This window comes from Rana temporaria, chromosome 3 (genome assembly GCF_905171775.1).
Source record: "Rana temporaria chromosome 3, aRanTem1.1, whole genome shotgun sequence".
Taxonomy (NCBI): Eukaryota; Metazoa; Chordata; class Amphibia; order Anura; family Ranidae; genus Rana; species Rana temporaria.
The window spans coordinates 461,465,342-461,479,154 of record NC_053491.1 but is presented as its reverse complement, the minus strand read 5'-3'; the positions used below and the strand labels follow the sequence as shown (position 1 = coordinate 461,479,154).

Sequence of the window (13,813 nt, the reverse complement as noted above, 5' to 3'; positions counted from 1 at the left end):
ATATGCAAATGACTAGTTATGCCGATTCACGAACTTACGCTTGCCCGTCGTAGTGAATTTACGTTGTTTCCGTAAGAGATACGCGGCGTAAAGATAAACATGCCCCCTAGGTGGTGTATCCAATGTTAAAGGGTCACAAAAGGAAAAAAAATGTTTTGCTGAAATGACTGTTTACAGGGTATAGAGACATAAGGGTTAACTGATTCCTTTTAAAAATGATGAAAAATTGATTAAATTCTATCATATAATGTGCCTCTAGTTTCACTTTCGCTTTTAAACTGATTTCATGTTTATGTGAAGTAAAGAGACCCACAGAACAAAAACAAACAAATCCAGGGCAGTGTTTTGTTTTTAAAATGAATCTGATTGGTTTTGAGGAGTTTTACAGCTTAGACCACAGTGAGAAGCTCCCATGAGAAATTTACTATGGAGCCAGAGAACCAGGAAGTGAGGATTTCAGCAAAGGATTACAGCTGCTTCAAAGCAAAAACGGACAATGAGGACATGAAATCAAGACTGCTATAAGGTAAAGCAAGCTATTTAGCCCCAAAAATGTTTTTGTTTAGTGATCCTTCAAGTATGGCCGTCATGCCCGCGTCGCAATTTGAAAATTTTACGTCGTTTGCGTAAGTCGTCCGTGAATGGCGCTGGACGCCATTTACGTTAACGTTGAAACCAATGATGTACTTGCGACGTAATTTCGCGCAATGCACGGCGGGAAATTTCAAGACGGAGCATGCGCAGTATGATCGGCGCGGGAACGTGCCTAATTTAAATGATCCACGCCCCCTACCTGGATCATTTGAATTAGGCGGGCTTGCGCCGGTGGACTTTACGCTACGCCGCCGCAACTTTACAGGCAAGTGCTTTGTGAATCAAGCACTTGCCCGTAAAACTTGCGGCGGTGTAACGTAAAGGAGATACGTTACGCCGCCGCAGTTCTACGAGAATCTGGCCCATTGTGACATAAAGCTCATATATTGTAACATGATAAACTAGCAGACTGCAAACATTACATAATGTGAAGAGTGCAATTTATCAGACCTTTTGTCTATGTTGACCTGAAAATTAAGCTTAATAGGACCCGTAATATACAGTATCTTATGTACCAACAAATTATACTTTGTGTAAAAACAGCAGTACAAGGTTATGCTGCGTACACACGATAGGTTAGTACAAAATAACTTGAGACGGTATATTACCTTTTTTTAAATTTGCTATTTTTTTCCCCCCATGAAAGTGAAGTTACCCTTTAATTTTTTATTTTTTTGCATTATGTGAATCTGTATCTGGTATGTGTCTGTATCTTGCCCGAGGCACAGTGTTACTATGAACTGAATCAGTGAGCGCCCTGTGTACATCTGTGTAATATACTGCACAGGGATAGGGAATGTGCCACATCATCACTGCGCATTGCATAAGCTCAGCACTTTACTTCTTCCACTCACACAGAGCTCCACGTCCTGTCAGGGAGAGAGGAGACCGATCTGTGTCCCTTGTACATAGGAACACACCCAGGGAATACATTTAACCCCTTCCTCACCCCCTAGTGTGAACCCCTTCACTGCCAGTCACATTTATACAGTAATTAGTGCATTTTTATAGCACTGATCGCTGTATAAATGTAAATGGTCCAAAAATTTTGTCAAAAGTGTCCGATACGTCCGCCGCAGAATCGCAGGCCTGACCAAAAAAAAAATCGCAGATCGCCACCATTACTAGTAAAAAAAAAAATCATAAATCTATCCCCTATTTTGTAGACGCTATAACTTTTGCGCAAACCAATCAATATACGCTTATTGCGATTTTTTTAAAACAAAAATATGTAGAAGAATACGTATCGGCCTAAACCGAGGGAACTTTTTTTTTTTTTTTTTAAATTGGGATATTATTATAACAAAAAGTAAAAAATATTGTGTTTTTTTTTTCAAATTTTTCAGTTTTTTTTTTTTTATAGCACAAAAAATAAAAATCGCAGAGATGATCAAATACCACCAAAAGAAAGCTCTCTTTGTGGGAAAAAAATTATAAAAATATAATTTGGGTACAGTGTTGTATGACCGCGCAATTGTCATTCAAAATGCGTCAGTGCTGAAAGCTGAAAATTGGTCTGGGCACGGAGGGGGTTGAAGTGCCCAGAAATGAAGTGGTTAAAGCCTAAACCCTAACACTAGCAGCCTCATGAAATATGTCTCCAGTCTGTGATTGTCTCCTGAAGCATGACCCCAGTCTCCAACAATTCCTAAAGCACGTTCACATTTTTTGACCGTCCCTTGCATTATGTCTACAGTCTCCGACCGTCCCATGTGTTGTGTCTGCAGTCTCTAGCCATCCCTTGTATCATGTCTGTAGTCTCTGACCATCTCTTGTATCAGGTCCACAGTCTCTGACCATCCCTTGTATTGTGTCTCCAGTCTCTGACCATCCCTTGTATCATGTCTCCAGTCTCTGACCATCTCTTGTATCATGTCTGCAGTCTCTGACCATCTCTTGTATCATGTCTGCAGTCTCTGACCATCTCTTGTATCATGTCTGCAGTCTCTGACCATCTCTTGTATCATGTCTGCAGTCTCTGACCATCTCTTGTATCATGTCTGCAGTCTCTGCCCAATTCTTGTATCATGTTTGCAGTCTCTGACCATCTTTTATAGTATGTCTGCAGGCTCTGACCATATTTTGTATTGTGTCCGCAATCCCTGCTCATCTCTTGTATCATGTCTGCAGTCTCTGACCATCTCTTGTATTATGTCCACAGTCTCTGACCATCTCCTGTATTATGTCCTCAGTCTCTGGCCATCTCCTGTATTATGTCCACAGTCTCTGGCCATCTCTTGTATTATGTCCAGAGCCTCTGGCCATCTCTTGTATTATGTCCAGAGCCTCTGACCATCTCTTGTATTATGTCCACAGTCTCTGGCCATCTCCTGTATCATGTCCACAGTCTCTGGCCATCTCTTGTATTATGTCCACAGTCTCTGGCCTGTATTACTGTATGCCAGGCCCGGACTGGGACAAAAAATAGGCCATTTTAGACTGAGCAGCCCGGGGGGGGGACGCGGCAACGGCGCTTCACGGCGGCGTTTAATGATGGGATGTGGGGTTCCTGCACCTTGTACCTTTGGACCACTTTACATTACACAGCACCTTGCACCTCTGGAGCCCTTTACATTACACAGCACCCTGGACCCCTTTACATTGCACAGCACCTCTGTGCCCCTTTACATTACACAACACCCTGCAGCTCTAGACCCCTTTACATTACACAGCACCCTGCACCTCTGGACCCCTTTACATTGCACAGCACCCCTGGACCCCTTTACATTACACAACACCCTGCACCTCTAGACTCCTTTACTTTACACAGCACCTTGCACCTCTGGACCCCTTTACATTACACAGCCCCCCCACCGTTTGTTACACAGACACCCCCCTAACAGTTGTGGACCCCCTGCATGTTACACAGACCTCCCTGCAGTACAGGCCCCCTCCCTCCCTACAGTACAGACCCCCTCCCTACAGTACAGAACCCCTCTACAATACAGACACCCCCACATTACAGACCCCCCTACATTACAGACCCCCCTACAATACAGAACCCCCCTTTATTTCAGACCCCCCTACAATACAGAACCCCCCTACATTACAGACCCCCCTACATTACAGACCCCCCTACAATACAGAACCCCCCCTACAATACAGAACCCCCTACATTTAAGACCCCCCACAATACAGAAACCCCCCTACATTACAGACCCCCCTATAATACATAACCCCCCCTACATTTCAGACCACTTCTACAATACAGAACCCCCCCTACATTTCAGACCACTCCTACAATACAGAAACCCCCCTACAATACAGACCCCCCTTCAGACCCATAATGTACCTCAGATCAGCGTGGGACTGCATGTCGGGTCCCCTCCAACTGTGTAGATATAAAGGAGGAGGGGAGGCGGCTTCACTCTGCTCGGCTGTGTGAGACAGCCGAGCCGAGACTGATCAGATCATCAGAGCCGCGGCCACCATGCCAGAGAGAAGGGGATCGTTGCGGGTCTCCGGCCCCCTGATGTGCCGACGAGTGTCACTGTCACTCGAGTGCAGCTCCGACTCGCAGCTGAAAGTGCACTGGGGGAGACATGACATGCGGCCCACCGGGCATATGCCCGGTATGCCCTATGGCCAGTCCGGGCCTGCTGTATACCCATAATCTCAGAAATCTCTTGTATTATGTCCGCAGTCTCTGACCATCTCTTGGGTCATGCCCCTATTCTTTGACTATATCCTGTTGTGTGTAAAAATACATCGTCGTATCTGCAAGTGTGCATTAGACTTATCTTTTCCACACTAGAACAGTAAATGACAGATGTCATTTTGTGACATGATGTAAAAGAAAAATGTTTGCATTGGCCGGGAATCGAACCCGGGCCTCCCGCGTGGCAGGCGAGAATTCTACCACTGAACCACCAATGCATTTATGCAAAACTTCTTCTGTATATCTAGATTGTACTGTAATGTCAATGGAGGTTGGGATTTGGTGGTTAAACCAAACATGTTAACTATGGGCTAGATTCAGGTAGATGTGCGCATACCATAAGCTGCTGGTATTAGTTGTGATCCCTAGATTAAAAGAACATCTATGGGGTAGATATTCCATCACATTTTTATCCAAATGCTGCGTACACACGATCGGAAATTCCGAGAAGAAAAGTCTGATTTGAGCTTTTGATCGGAAATTCCGACCGTGTGTAGGCTTCATCGGACTGTTGGAATTTACGACAAATGTTTGAGAGCTGGTTCTCAATTTTTCCAAGAACAAAAGTTCTTGTCGGAAATTCCGATCGTCTGTATGCAGTTCCGACGCACAAAAATCCTATGCATGCTCGGATTTAATTCGAACTTCATTTTTCTCGGCTCGTCACTGCGTTCTTGGCGGTCGGAATTTTGTGTGACCGTGTGTATGCACGACAAGTTTGAGTCAGCAAAAAGTTTGAGTCAGAAAAAAATCCACGATTTTCTTGTCGGAATTTCCAATCGTGTGTACGCCGCATTGGTCAAGAATTTAGAGGAACAAGACTCACACTGAAGCCGGCAATCATAGAGTAAAATACTCACTTTTCCCAGCAATCCTGGGTTCGCTAGGTTTGAATACCAACACACTTCATTATTTTGTGAGAACATATTACAGTGTGTGAGGAGGACAATTGTGACTTGTTTTTCTCACCTTCCCACTCTTATCACACCTTTCCATACTCCTGAGAAGTGTGACCACATCACTAGGAGGAGTCAGCACCAGGCCAACTGCAGGGGAACTTTGGACATCAAAGAGACCTTGAGAGGTTGGAACCTTAAAGCCACCTATGACCGATTCTAGATAATGGAGTGAGAACTTTCCCAGGATAGGACTTGTTTTCTAAATTTCAGTAAGGACTCATTTAGAATGTATTGGTTGATGCGTGCCACGTGTTCTGTTTTTAAAAGAACAGACTTGAATGTCAAAATGCAGGTCAACAGGATCATAAAGGACTTTTTCCAATCTATTGCAATACAGCACATTAACCACTTCAGCCCCGGAAGAATTTACACCCTTCCTGACCAGAACATTTTATGCGATTCGGCACTGCGTTGCTTTAACTGACAATTGTGTGGTCATGCGACATTGTACCCAAACAAAATTGACGTAATTTCTTTCCCACAAATAGAGCTTTCTTTTGGTGGTATTTGATCAAAAAAAGAGACAATTTTGGAAAAAAAAGCTGTATTTTTTACTATAATAAACATCCCCAAAAAATATATAAAAAAATGATTTCTTCCACAGTTTAGTTTAGACTGATGTGTATTCTTCTACATATTTTTGGTAAAAAAAATCCTAGTAAGCGTATATTGATTGTGTAGCGCTACCCCCGGAGGTGCCGCTGATTAGATTTGGGATCGGTGTGTTTAAGTTACCTCTGTGATGTGTCTAGGGGTGACGATGGTAATGAGGGCAGTAACGGAATGTCCAGGCTGTTGGTTGACGTTTTTTCAATGCTTTATTTCTGGTCCAACACGACCAACAGTCAACTTGAGGTAGACAGCATAGGTTGGTGAAAGAAAGATAACTATGCAAACTCAGGTTATGGATAGGGAAGCAATCCTGCCTCCAATAATTGTAATTGTCACGTCACCACCCCAGCCGGAGTGGGTAAAGTGCCCCTGGACAGACCTCTCTCACAGGCCTGGCAGCCAGAGCGCCACTTAAACTTCTGGGAAAGGAACAAGTCTCTGCCACAGACTTGGCTCTAATAGGATTCAAGGTTTTAAAGGTGAGACCTCTGCCACAGGCCTAGTACAAGGTTTAAAGATGAGACCTCTGCCACAGGCCTAGTACTTCAGAAGTTTGGATAGTAGAGCGAATCCTCCCAGTGCGAAATTTGGGGCCACCGACTGACAGCCTGCCACATGCAATCTGTCAGTGTCTGGTACCCAGATCCCTGATGGTTCGTTCAATCGCTTTTGGATCACCTGCCTCCAGGTTTTCCTCAAGCCGATCCCCCACCGAACAGCACAACTCGCTTGGGATCTCCTCAATAGAGTTAGGGTACCCAGTAAGTCACTGGGGCCCCTCTGCAGCATCAGATGCTCCGGGCCACGAGAGCCCAGAGTCAGGAACTCCGCGTAGCACGTGCGCCCGGCCTGGTAGGCCATATTGCCGGGGCCCGTGATGTGCGCACACCCTGATGGTGGGTGCTGCACCTAGAACCAGGAACCCGCGAAGAACTCCGAACAACGGCCTCCGCCACAGAAATACTTCTCCCCAGCATGCTCCGCGAGGGAAAACACCTCTAATTGGCTGCTGGAGAAAAGCCGCTCCGCCTGGACCCCTCTGGCGCCACCTACCGTCCAGAGATGCAACGGCATCTGTGGAGAACAGAGTGACCCAGAGAACAGTTCAGGGCTGGCGACAGCCAATTTTAGATAAATCAACACGGATAAGAGCAAATAAGTCTCTCATCCCATTAAATTTAACATAGCACCTGTACTGATAAGTACACAGTCGCTGAAATTGGTTTGCGCAAAAGTTATAGCGTCTACAAAATAGGGGATAGATTTATGGCATTTTTTAAATTCTTTTTTTTATTAGTAATGGTGGCGATCTGTGATTTTTATCGTGACTGCGACATTACGGCAGACACATCGGACACTTTTGATGCTATTTTGGTCACATTGTCATGTATACAGTGATCAGTGCTATAAAAATGCATTGATTACTGTGTAAATAACATTGGCAGGGAAGAGGTTAAAAACTAGGGGGTGAGGAAGGGGTTAAGTGTGTCCTAGGGAGTGATTCTAACTGTGGGGGAGCTGGGCTACAAGTGACACAACAGTGATCACTGCTCCAGATGACAGGAAACAGTAGATCACTGTCCTGTCACTAGGCAGAACAGGGAAATGCCCTGTTTACATAGGCATCTCCCCGTTCTGCCTTTCCGTGAGACGATCGCGGTCACCCGGCAGACATTGAGTCCGCGGGACTCACGGACGCACTCACGCAGCACTCGCCGTCGCCGCACGCGCAACGGCATGGCGGCAAATTCAAAGGGACGTACAGGTACGTCCATTTGCGCAGCCATGCCATTCTGCCGACGTAAATGTACATGCGGTGGTCGACAAGCGGTTATTGGAAAAGGACTGTATTGAAAAAATGTAAGGTAGAGGACCTTACACCCAAAAAAATATAAAATGCATTAATATTTGTAGCACTACCCCCGTAGGAGCTGCTGGATAGTTTTGGGCCTGCACTCTGCCTGTCAACTCCTGAAGGTTTTTCTCGATCCCCACCTTGGCACAACTGGACAATAATTTGATTGTGGAACCCAAATCACAATAGGGGACCACAAAGATACCACACAATAATACATGTAGTTAAATATTATTACCTTAGTGTTGGTCACCTGCCACACAGCTGCAATAGACAGAGTCCCACACAAGATATACGTAGCTTAACCAGTGGTAAGGTGTTTACTTGGCATAAGAATAGAACAATGGTTACACAGATAATATTGACTACACACAGCTCCCTGTAAAAGTCAATGGGACACAACTGGTTCAGGATTTCTTTGTTATCAGACCCAAACAACATGACCTGGGGTTAAACCTGAGTAAGTATATGGTGGAGGAATCCCCCAATGCAATAACATCAGCACTGGGACACCTCTCCACCAAGTCCCACACAACTCACCCAAAACAGAAAAGCAACAAAGTGATGCAAACAGTTATATCAAACCCATAAATTCACAACTGTATGGCTCTCTCTAGTGAACAGTTCACCTGATGCGTGTCCCGTCGTAGCACTTCTGAGAATAGAGAAGACAGGTAGCTGTTCATTTAAGTGTCAGTTAATCTTCTGCTAGCTCTGTTGGTGCACATATCTATTTGTATTCCAATAAACAGGGTGAAGAGAAAGAATTATCACTTTATGCATACAGTGTAGTGGTAAAATAAACGCTAGTTCTCCCAAGTCGTTGTATCACTCTCGGGGGGGCAATATGTTCCTACTTGTGGCGCTGCAGATGCCAACAAGTACAAGTGGAACTATAGAAACCACACTCCTGTGACCCAGTTAACCACTTAAGGTTGCGATCGACTATACAGTCCTCTTTTTGAAGAGGCATATCTCGGACCTGCGCACGACTATATACGTCCTCTTTTTGAAGAGGGATATCTCGGTAACGGCAGCAGAAATCCATCTCTTCAGGCGCCGGTCCTGAAAACGATAATGGTGGTCTGCGCGGTGGATTCTCCGCAAGATCACCGTTATTGGCGACGGAAGAGGGCCCCCTCCTGCCGCTCTCCCGCGCCCTCCTAACCGGAGCCGCCGGCAGCGGCGATCGGGTCCTTCTTTCTGCTTGCCATGGATTCGAGCGATGGCAAGCTGGCCCCAACCTGTCTCCATTGCAGGGCGGAAGCGGCGTCAAAGCGTCACTTCCGCCCATACGTCTTAGGCCTCGTACACACGATAGGTTAACCAGAGGACAACGGTCTGACGGACCGTTTTCATCGGTCCAAACCGATCGTGTGTGGGGCCCATAGGTTATTTAACCATAGGTTAGAAAAAAGCCAACTTACTTTAAATTTAACCTATGGATTCCTAACCGATGGGGAAAAAACGATCGTTAGTAAGCACAACCATCGGTTAAAAATCCACACATGCTCAGAATCAAGTCGACGCATGCTTGGAAGCATTGAACTTCGTTTTTTTCAGCACGTCGTTGTGTTTTACGTCACCGCGTTCTGACCCGATCGTTTTTTTAACTGATGGTGTGTAGGCACGACTGATCATCAGTCAGCTTCATCGGTTAACCGTTCCATCAGACCGTTCTCATCGGATGGACTGATCGTGTGTACGAGGCTTTAAAGGACCAATTTATTTTTGTCATTTTTCAAATGACAATTATTTTTTATTGCATTTTAGCCTAAGTATGAGATGTGAGGTCTTTTTGACCCCAGATCTCATATTTAAGAGTACCTGTCATGCTTTTTTCTATTACAAGGGATGTTGTAATCCCCCTGCCGCGAGCTCAGTTACCGTACCCACGGACTCGATGTCTGCCTTGTCCCGCGATCGGGTCACAGAGCTGCAGAACGGGGAGATGCCAGTGTAAACAAGCATCTCCCCGTTCTGCCTAGTGACACTGTCACTGATCGTCTGTTCCCTCTCATCGGGAGCAAAGATCAGTGATGTGTCACTCGTAGCCACGCCCCCTAACAGCTAGAATAACTCCCTAGGACACACTTAACCCCTTCAGCGCCACCTAATGGTTAACCCCTTCACTGCCAGTGTCATTTTCACAGTAATCAGTGCATTTTTATAGCACTGATCGCTGTATAAATGGCAATGGTCCCAAAAATGTGACAAAAGTGTTCGATGTGTCCTCCATAATGTCGCAGTTACGATTAAAATCGCTGATCGCTGCCATTTATAGTAAAAAAAATATAATATTATAAAAATGCCATAAAACTATCCCCTATTTTGTAGATGCTATAACTTTTGCACAAACCAATGGTCCGGGGCTGAAGTGGTTAAAGAGCAGCTGCCCTGTCCTTAACAACCGATGACTCATCAGCTGTCAGCGGGTTACCTGCTGACAGCTGAATGTTAAGAAAATAATTGAAAATTCAGAAAAAAAACAGTGTGGGGGTACCCCTTTGGGTCTGGTATGGATTGTACAAGGAACCCCACTTAAATTTTTTTTCCTTTAAAGCGGTAGTTCACCCTCCTTCACCTCATTATTCCATTACTTTCGGCATCGTAGCGCGAGCTACGGTATGCCGGTCTTAAATTTTTAATCCCCGTACTCACTGTGCTATTGTTGATTGAAGAATCCGACTCCCGCGGGGAATGGGCGTGCCTATGGAGAGGGAGGATGATTGACGGCCGGCTCTGGCACGTCACGCTCCCCGAAGACAGCCGGAGTAGGTCTCGGCTATTCACAGCGCCTGCGCACAGGCTATGCGCAGGCGCCGTGAATAGCCAAGCCTATTTCGGCTATTTCCGGAGAAGCGTGACGTGCCAGGGCCGGCCGTCAATCACCTTCTCTCACCATAGGAACGCCCATTCCCCGGATTCTTCAATCAACGATAGCACAGTGAGTACGGGGATTAAAAATTTAGGACCGGCATACCGTAGCTCGCGCTACGATGCCGAAAGTAATGGTCTAATAAAAAAAAACATTTTTTTTTTTTAACAGGGTGAACCCCCGCTTTAACTGGCGTGGGGTCCCCCCAAAATCCATAACAGACTCTTATCCAAGCATGCAGCCTGTCCCCCGTCCCCCCCTGAACCATACCAGGGTGCATGCCCTTAACTTGGGGGGGTCTTTTGGAGTAGGGGGGATGATGTTGATGGGGACAAGGGTCTTTTCTAGGGTTGTTGAGGTCTGTGGGCAGGGGGCCTATCTAAATCTGGAAGCCCCCTTTAACAAGTTTTCAATTGATTCAAATTCTAATTGTTCTGAACATTTGGAATTTGTTAGAAAATTAATAAACTAAACTAAACAAATTCCGAAATGAATCAACAAAACTAAATTAGTAACATAACAAATCTATCCGAAACAAAACAAATTTTTCTGCATTTTTCCCACAATAGGACAAGGCTCTGTACAGTAACTCACTCATTACATATCTCATAATACGACATGATGTAAAAAAAGGTTTGTTGCATTGGCCGGGAATCGAACCCGGGCCTCCCGCGTGGCAGGCGAGAATTCTACCACTGAACCACCAATGCATTCATGAAAACTTGAAAACTCCAAATCCTATAAAATTTTAGTAACTAAACTATATTTGTTTGGGTCTAGGGACTGGAACTTTTGCTGTTTGAGCATTTAGAAGTCTGTGCAAATATTTACCTAGTCTGCAGGAGTTGAACTTCATGTCAGGGGTGTGTAACACACAATGTGGGGGTAAGGACAGTGCAAAGTGTTTTCCCCTGCAAACAATACTTTCACCCACTTTACCGTGAAAGCAACAAGCCCCATCCCCCTCCAAAAAAAGAATCCAACAATCACTTGCATTCTCACCCAAGCACAAATGTTTATCTCCCCCATATCCCCCCCCATTCCCCCTCCCAGCACAAATCCTCTTCCACCTTAATCCCCCCAAACGTATCTCACCCTCTGAGCACAAATTCTTCCTCCCAATCCACCCTCTCAGCACAAATAGTCTCCCACACCCCAATCCCCCCCCCATTTCCCCTCCCAACACAAATCCAATTCCTCTCACAGCACAAATCCTACAAACCCAAAATTCCCTGTCTAGTACAAAATCTCTTCCCCTTCAAATTCCCCTTTTCATCAAAAATCCTGCCTCCCAACCCCTCTCCTAGCACAAATCCCCCCAAACTGCCCTTCCCAGTATAACTCATCTCTCCTTTCTAGCAAAAATCACCCCCACACTTTTTCCCCCATTCCAGCACAAATTTTCCTCCCCTCCCAGCTCAAATCCACCCCAAATCCCACCATCCAGCAAAATCCTCTTCCTAGCCTTAAAGCATTACTTCCTGGCAGTGCAGTGTATTTGTTATATCAGTAGTGACACAGAGTTCAGAGGTCAGTAGTAAGTAAAGTTTTAAAAACGTCTGTTTTTCGGGAGCAGTGATTTTAATGATGCTTAAAGTGAAATATTCCTTTAAATATCGTACCTGCTGGGTGTCTATAGTATGCCTGTGAAGTGGCATGTGTTTCCCATGTTTAGAACTGTCCCTGCACAAAATGAAATTTTGACACAGTACACTAACTGTATATGCTGCAGCTGCCTTCCTGTAGTATTAATAGTATCAGAACAGCAGCAATTTTCTTCAGGTAGCTTTAGGTGCACACTGTGCAAAGGACACAGTACACTAACTGTAAATACTGCAGCTGCCTGCCTGTGGTATTAATAGTATCAGAACACCAGCAATTGTCTTCAGGTAGCTCTAGGTGCACACTGTGCAGAGGACACAGTACACTAACTGTAAATACTGCAGCTGCCTGCCTGTGGTATTAATAGTATCAGTGAGTGACGCAGGGTTCGGGGGTCAGTAGTAAGTGATGCAGGGTTCAGGGGTCAGTAGTGAGTGACGCGGTGCCCGGGGGTCAGTAGTGAGTGACGCTGGGTTCGGGGGTTGGTTGGGAGTGACGTGGGGTTCAGTAGCGAGTGACGCAGGGTTCAGGGGTCAATAGCGTGTGACGCAGGGTACGGAGGTCAGTAGCGAGTGATGTAGGGTTCGGGGGTCAGTAGCGAGTGACGCAGGATTCGGGGGTCAGTAGCGAGTGATTCAGGGTACGGGGGCCAGTAGAGAGTGATGCAGGGTACGGGGGTCGGTAGTAAGTGACGCAGGGTTCAGGGTCAGTAGTAAGTGATGCAGGGTTCAGGGTTCAGTAGTGAGTGACGCAGGGTTCGCGGGTCAGTAGTGAGTGACGCAGGGTTCGCGGGTCAGTAGTGAGTGACACGGGTTGGGGGGTCAGTAGTGAGTGACGCAGGGTTTGGGAGCCAGTAGTGACGCAGGGTTTGGGGGTCAGTACAGGCATACCCCGCTTTAAGTACACTCACTTTACATACACTCGCGAGTAAGGACATACCCGCGAGTGTATGTAAAGTGCCTTACAAGTACTGTACAGACATTTTGCAGTCGCAGTAGAAGGAGCTGAAGCTCAGAGAGCATAGCCAGTCCTGTTCCAGTGTGCCCACTACAGCCCCTGAGATCTCAACTACAGCTCCTGACACCCCCCACTACAGTCCCTGACCCCACACTACACCCTAGAAGTGAAAAAATGTATTGTTTCACTTTAAGTACATTTTCGTTTTACATACATGCTCTGGTCCCATTGTGTACTTAAAAGTGGGGTATGCCTGTAGTGTGTGTGATGCAGGGTTTGGGGGTCAGTAGTGTGTGTGACGCAGGGTTCGGGGGTCATAGTGAGGAGTGAATGAGTAATTAACACATGTTGTTTTATGATAGAGAGAAAAAGTTTGCTGCATTGGCCGGGAATCGAACCCGGGCCTCCCGCGTGGCAGGCGAGAATTCTACCACTGAACCACCAATGCATTCATGCTCAGACTTGCTGCATGACACCTTGTATACATATAGTATTAAATGCTATATTAAAGGGGGTTCCCACCCGCGATTTTTTGCAATTATCAAAATAAACGGCAGCCAATGCACCCTAGTGCGCTTTAACCACTTTAGCTCCTGAAGGTTTTACCCCCCCCCACCCTTTCATGACCTGTCCATTTTTTGCGATACAGCACTGCGTTATTTTAACTGACAATTGCGCAGTCGTGCAACACTGTACAC

The 13,813-nt window shown here is 45.9% G+C and overlaps 3 non-coding genes across 3 annotated transcripts; all 3 read right to left on the bottom strand.

The window, feature by feature from the left end:
• Positions 1-4,399: 4,399 nt before the first annotated feature.
• TRNAG-GCC lies at positions 4,400-4,470 on the bottom strand. The gene has a single exon. It is a non-coding gene; the product is annotated as a tRNA-Gly (tRNA).
• Positions 4,471-11,195: 6,725 nt separating this feature from the next.
• Positions 11,196-11,266, bottom strand: TRNAG-GCC. Its single transcript has one exon. It is a non-coding gene; the product is annotated as a tRNA-Gly (tRNA).
• Positions 11,267-13,492: 2,226 nt separating this feature from the next.
• Positions 13,493-13,563, bottom strand: TRNAG-GCC. Its single transcript has one exon. It is a non-coding gene; the product is annotated as a tRNA-Gly (tRNA).
• Positions 13,564-13,813: the final 250 nt, after the last annotated feature.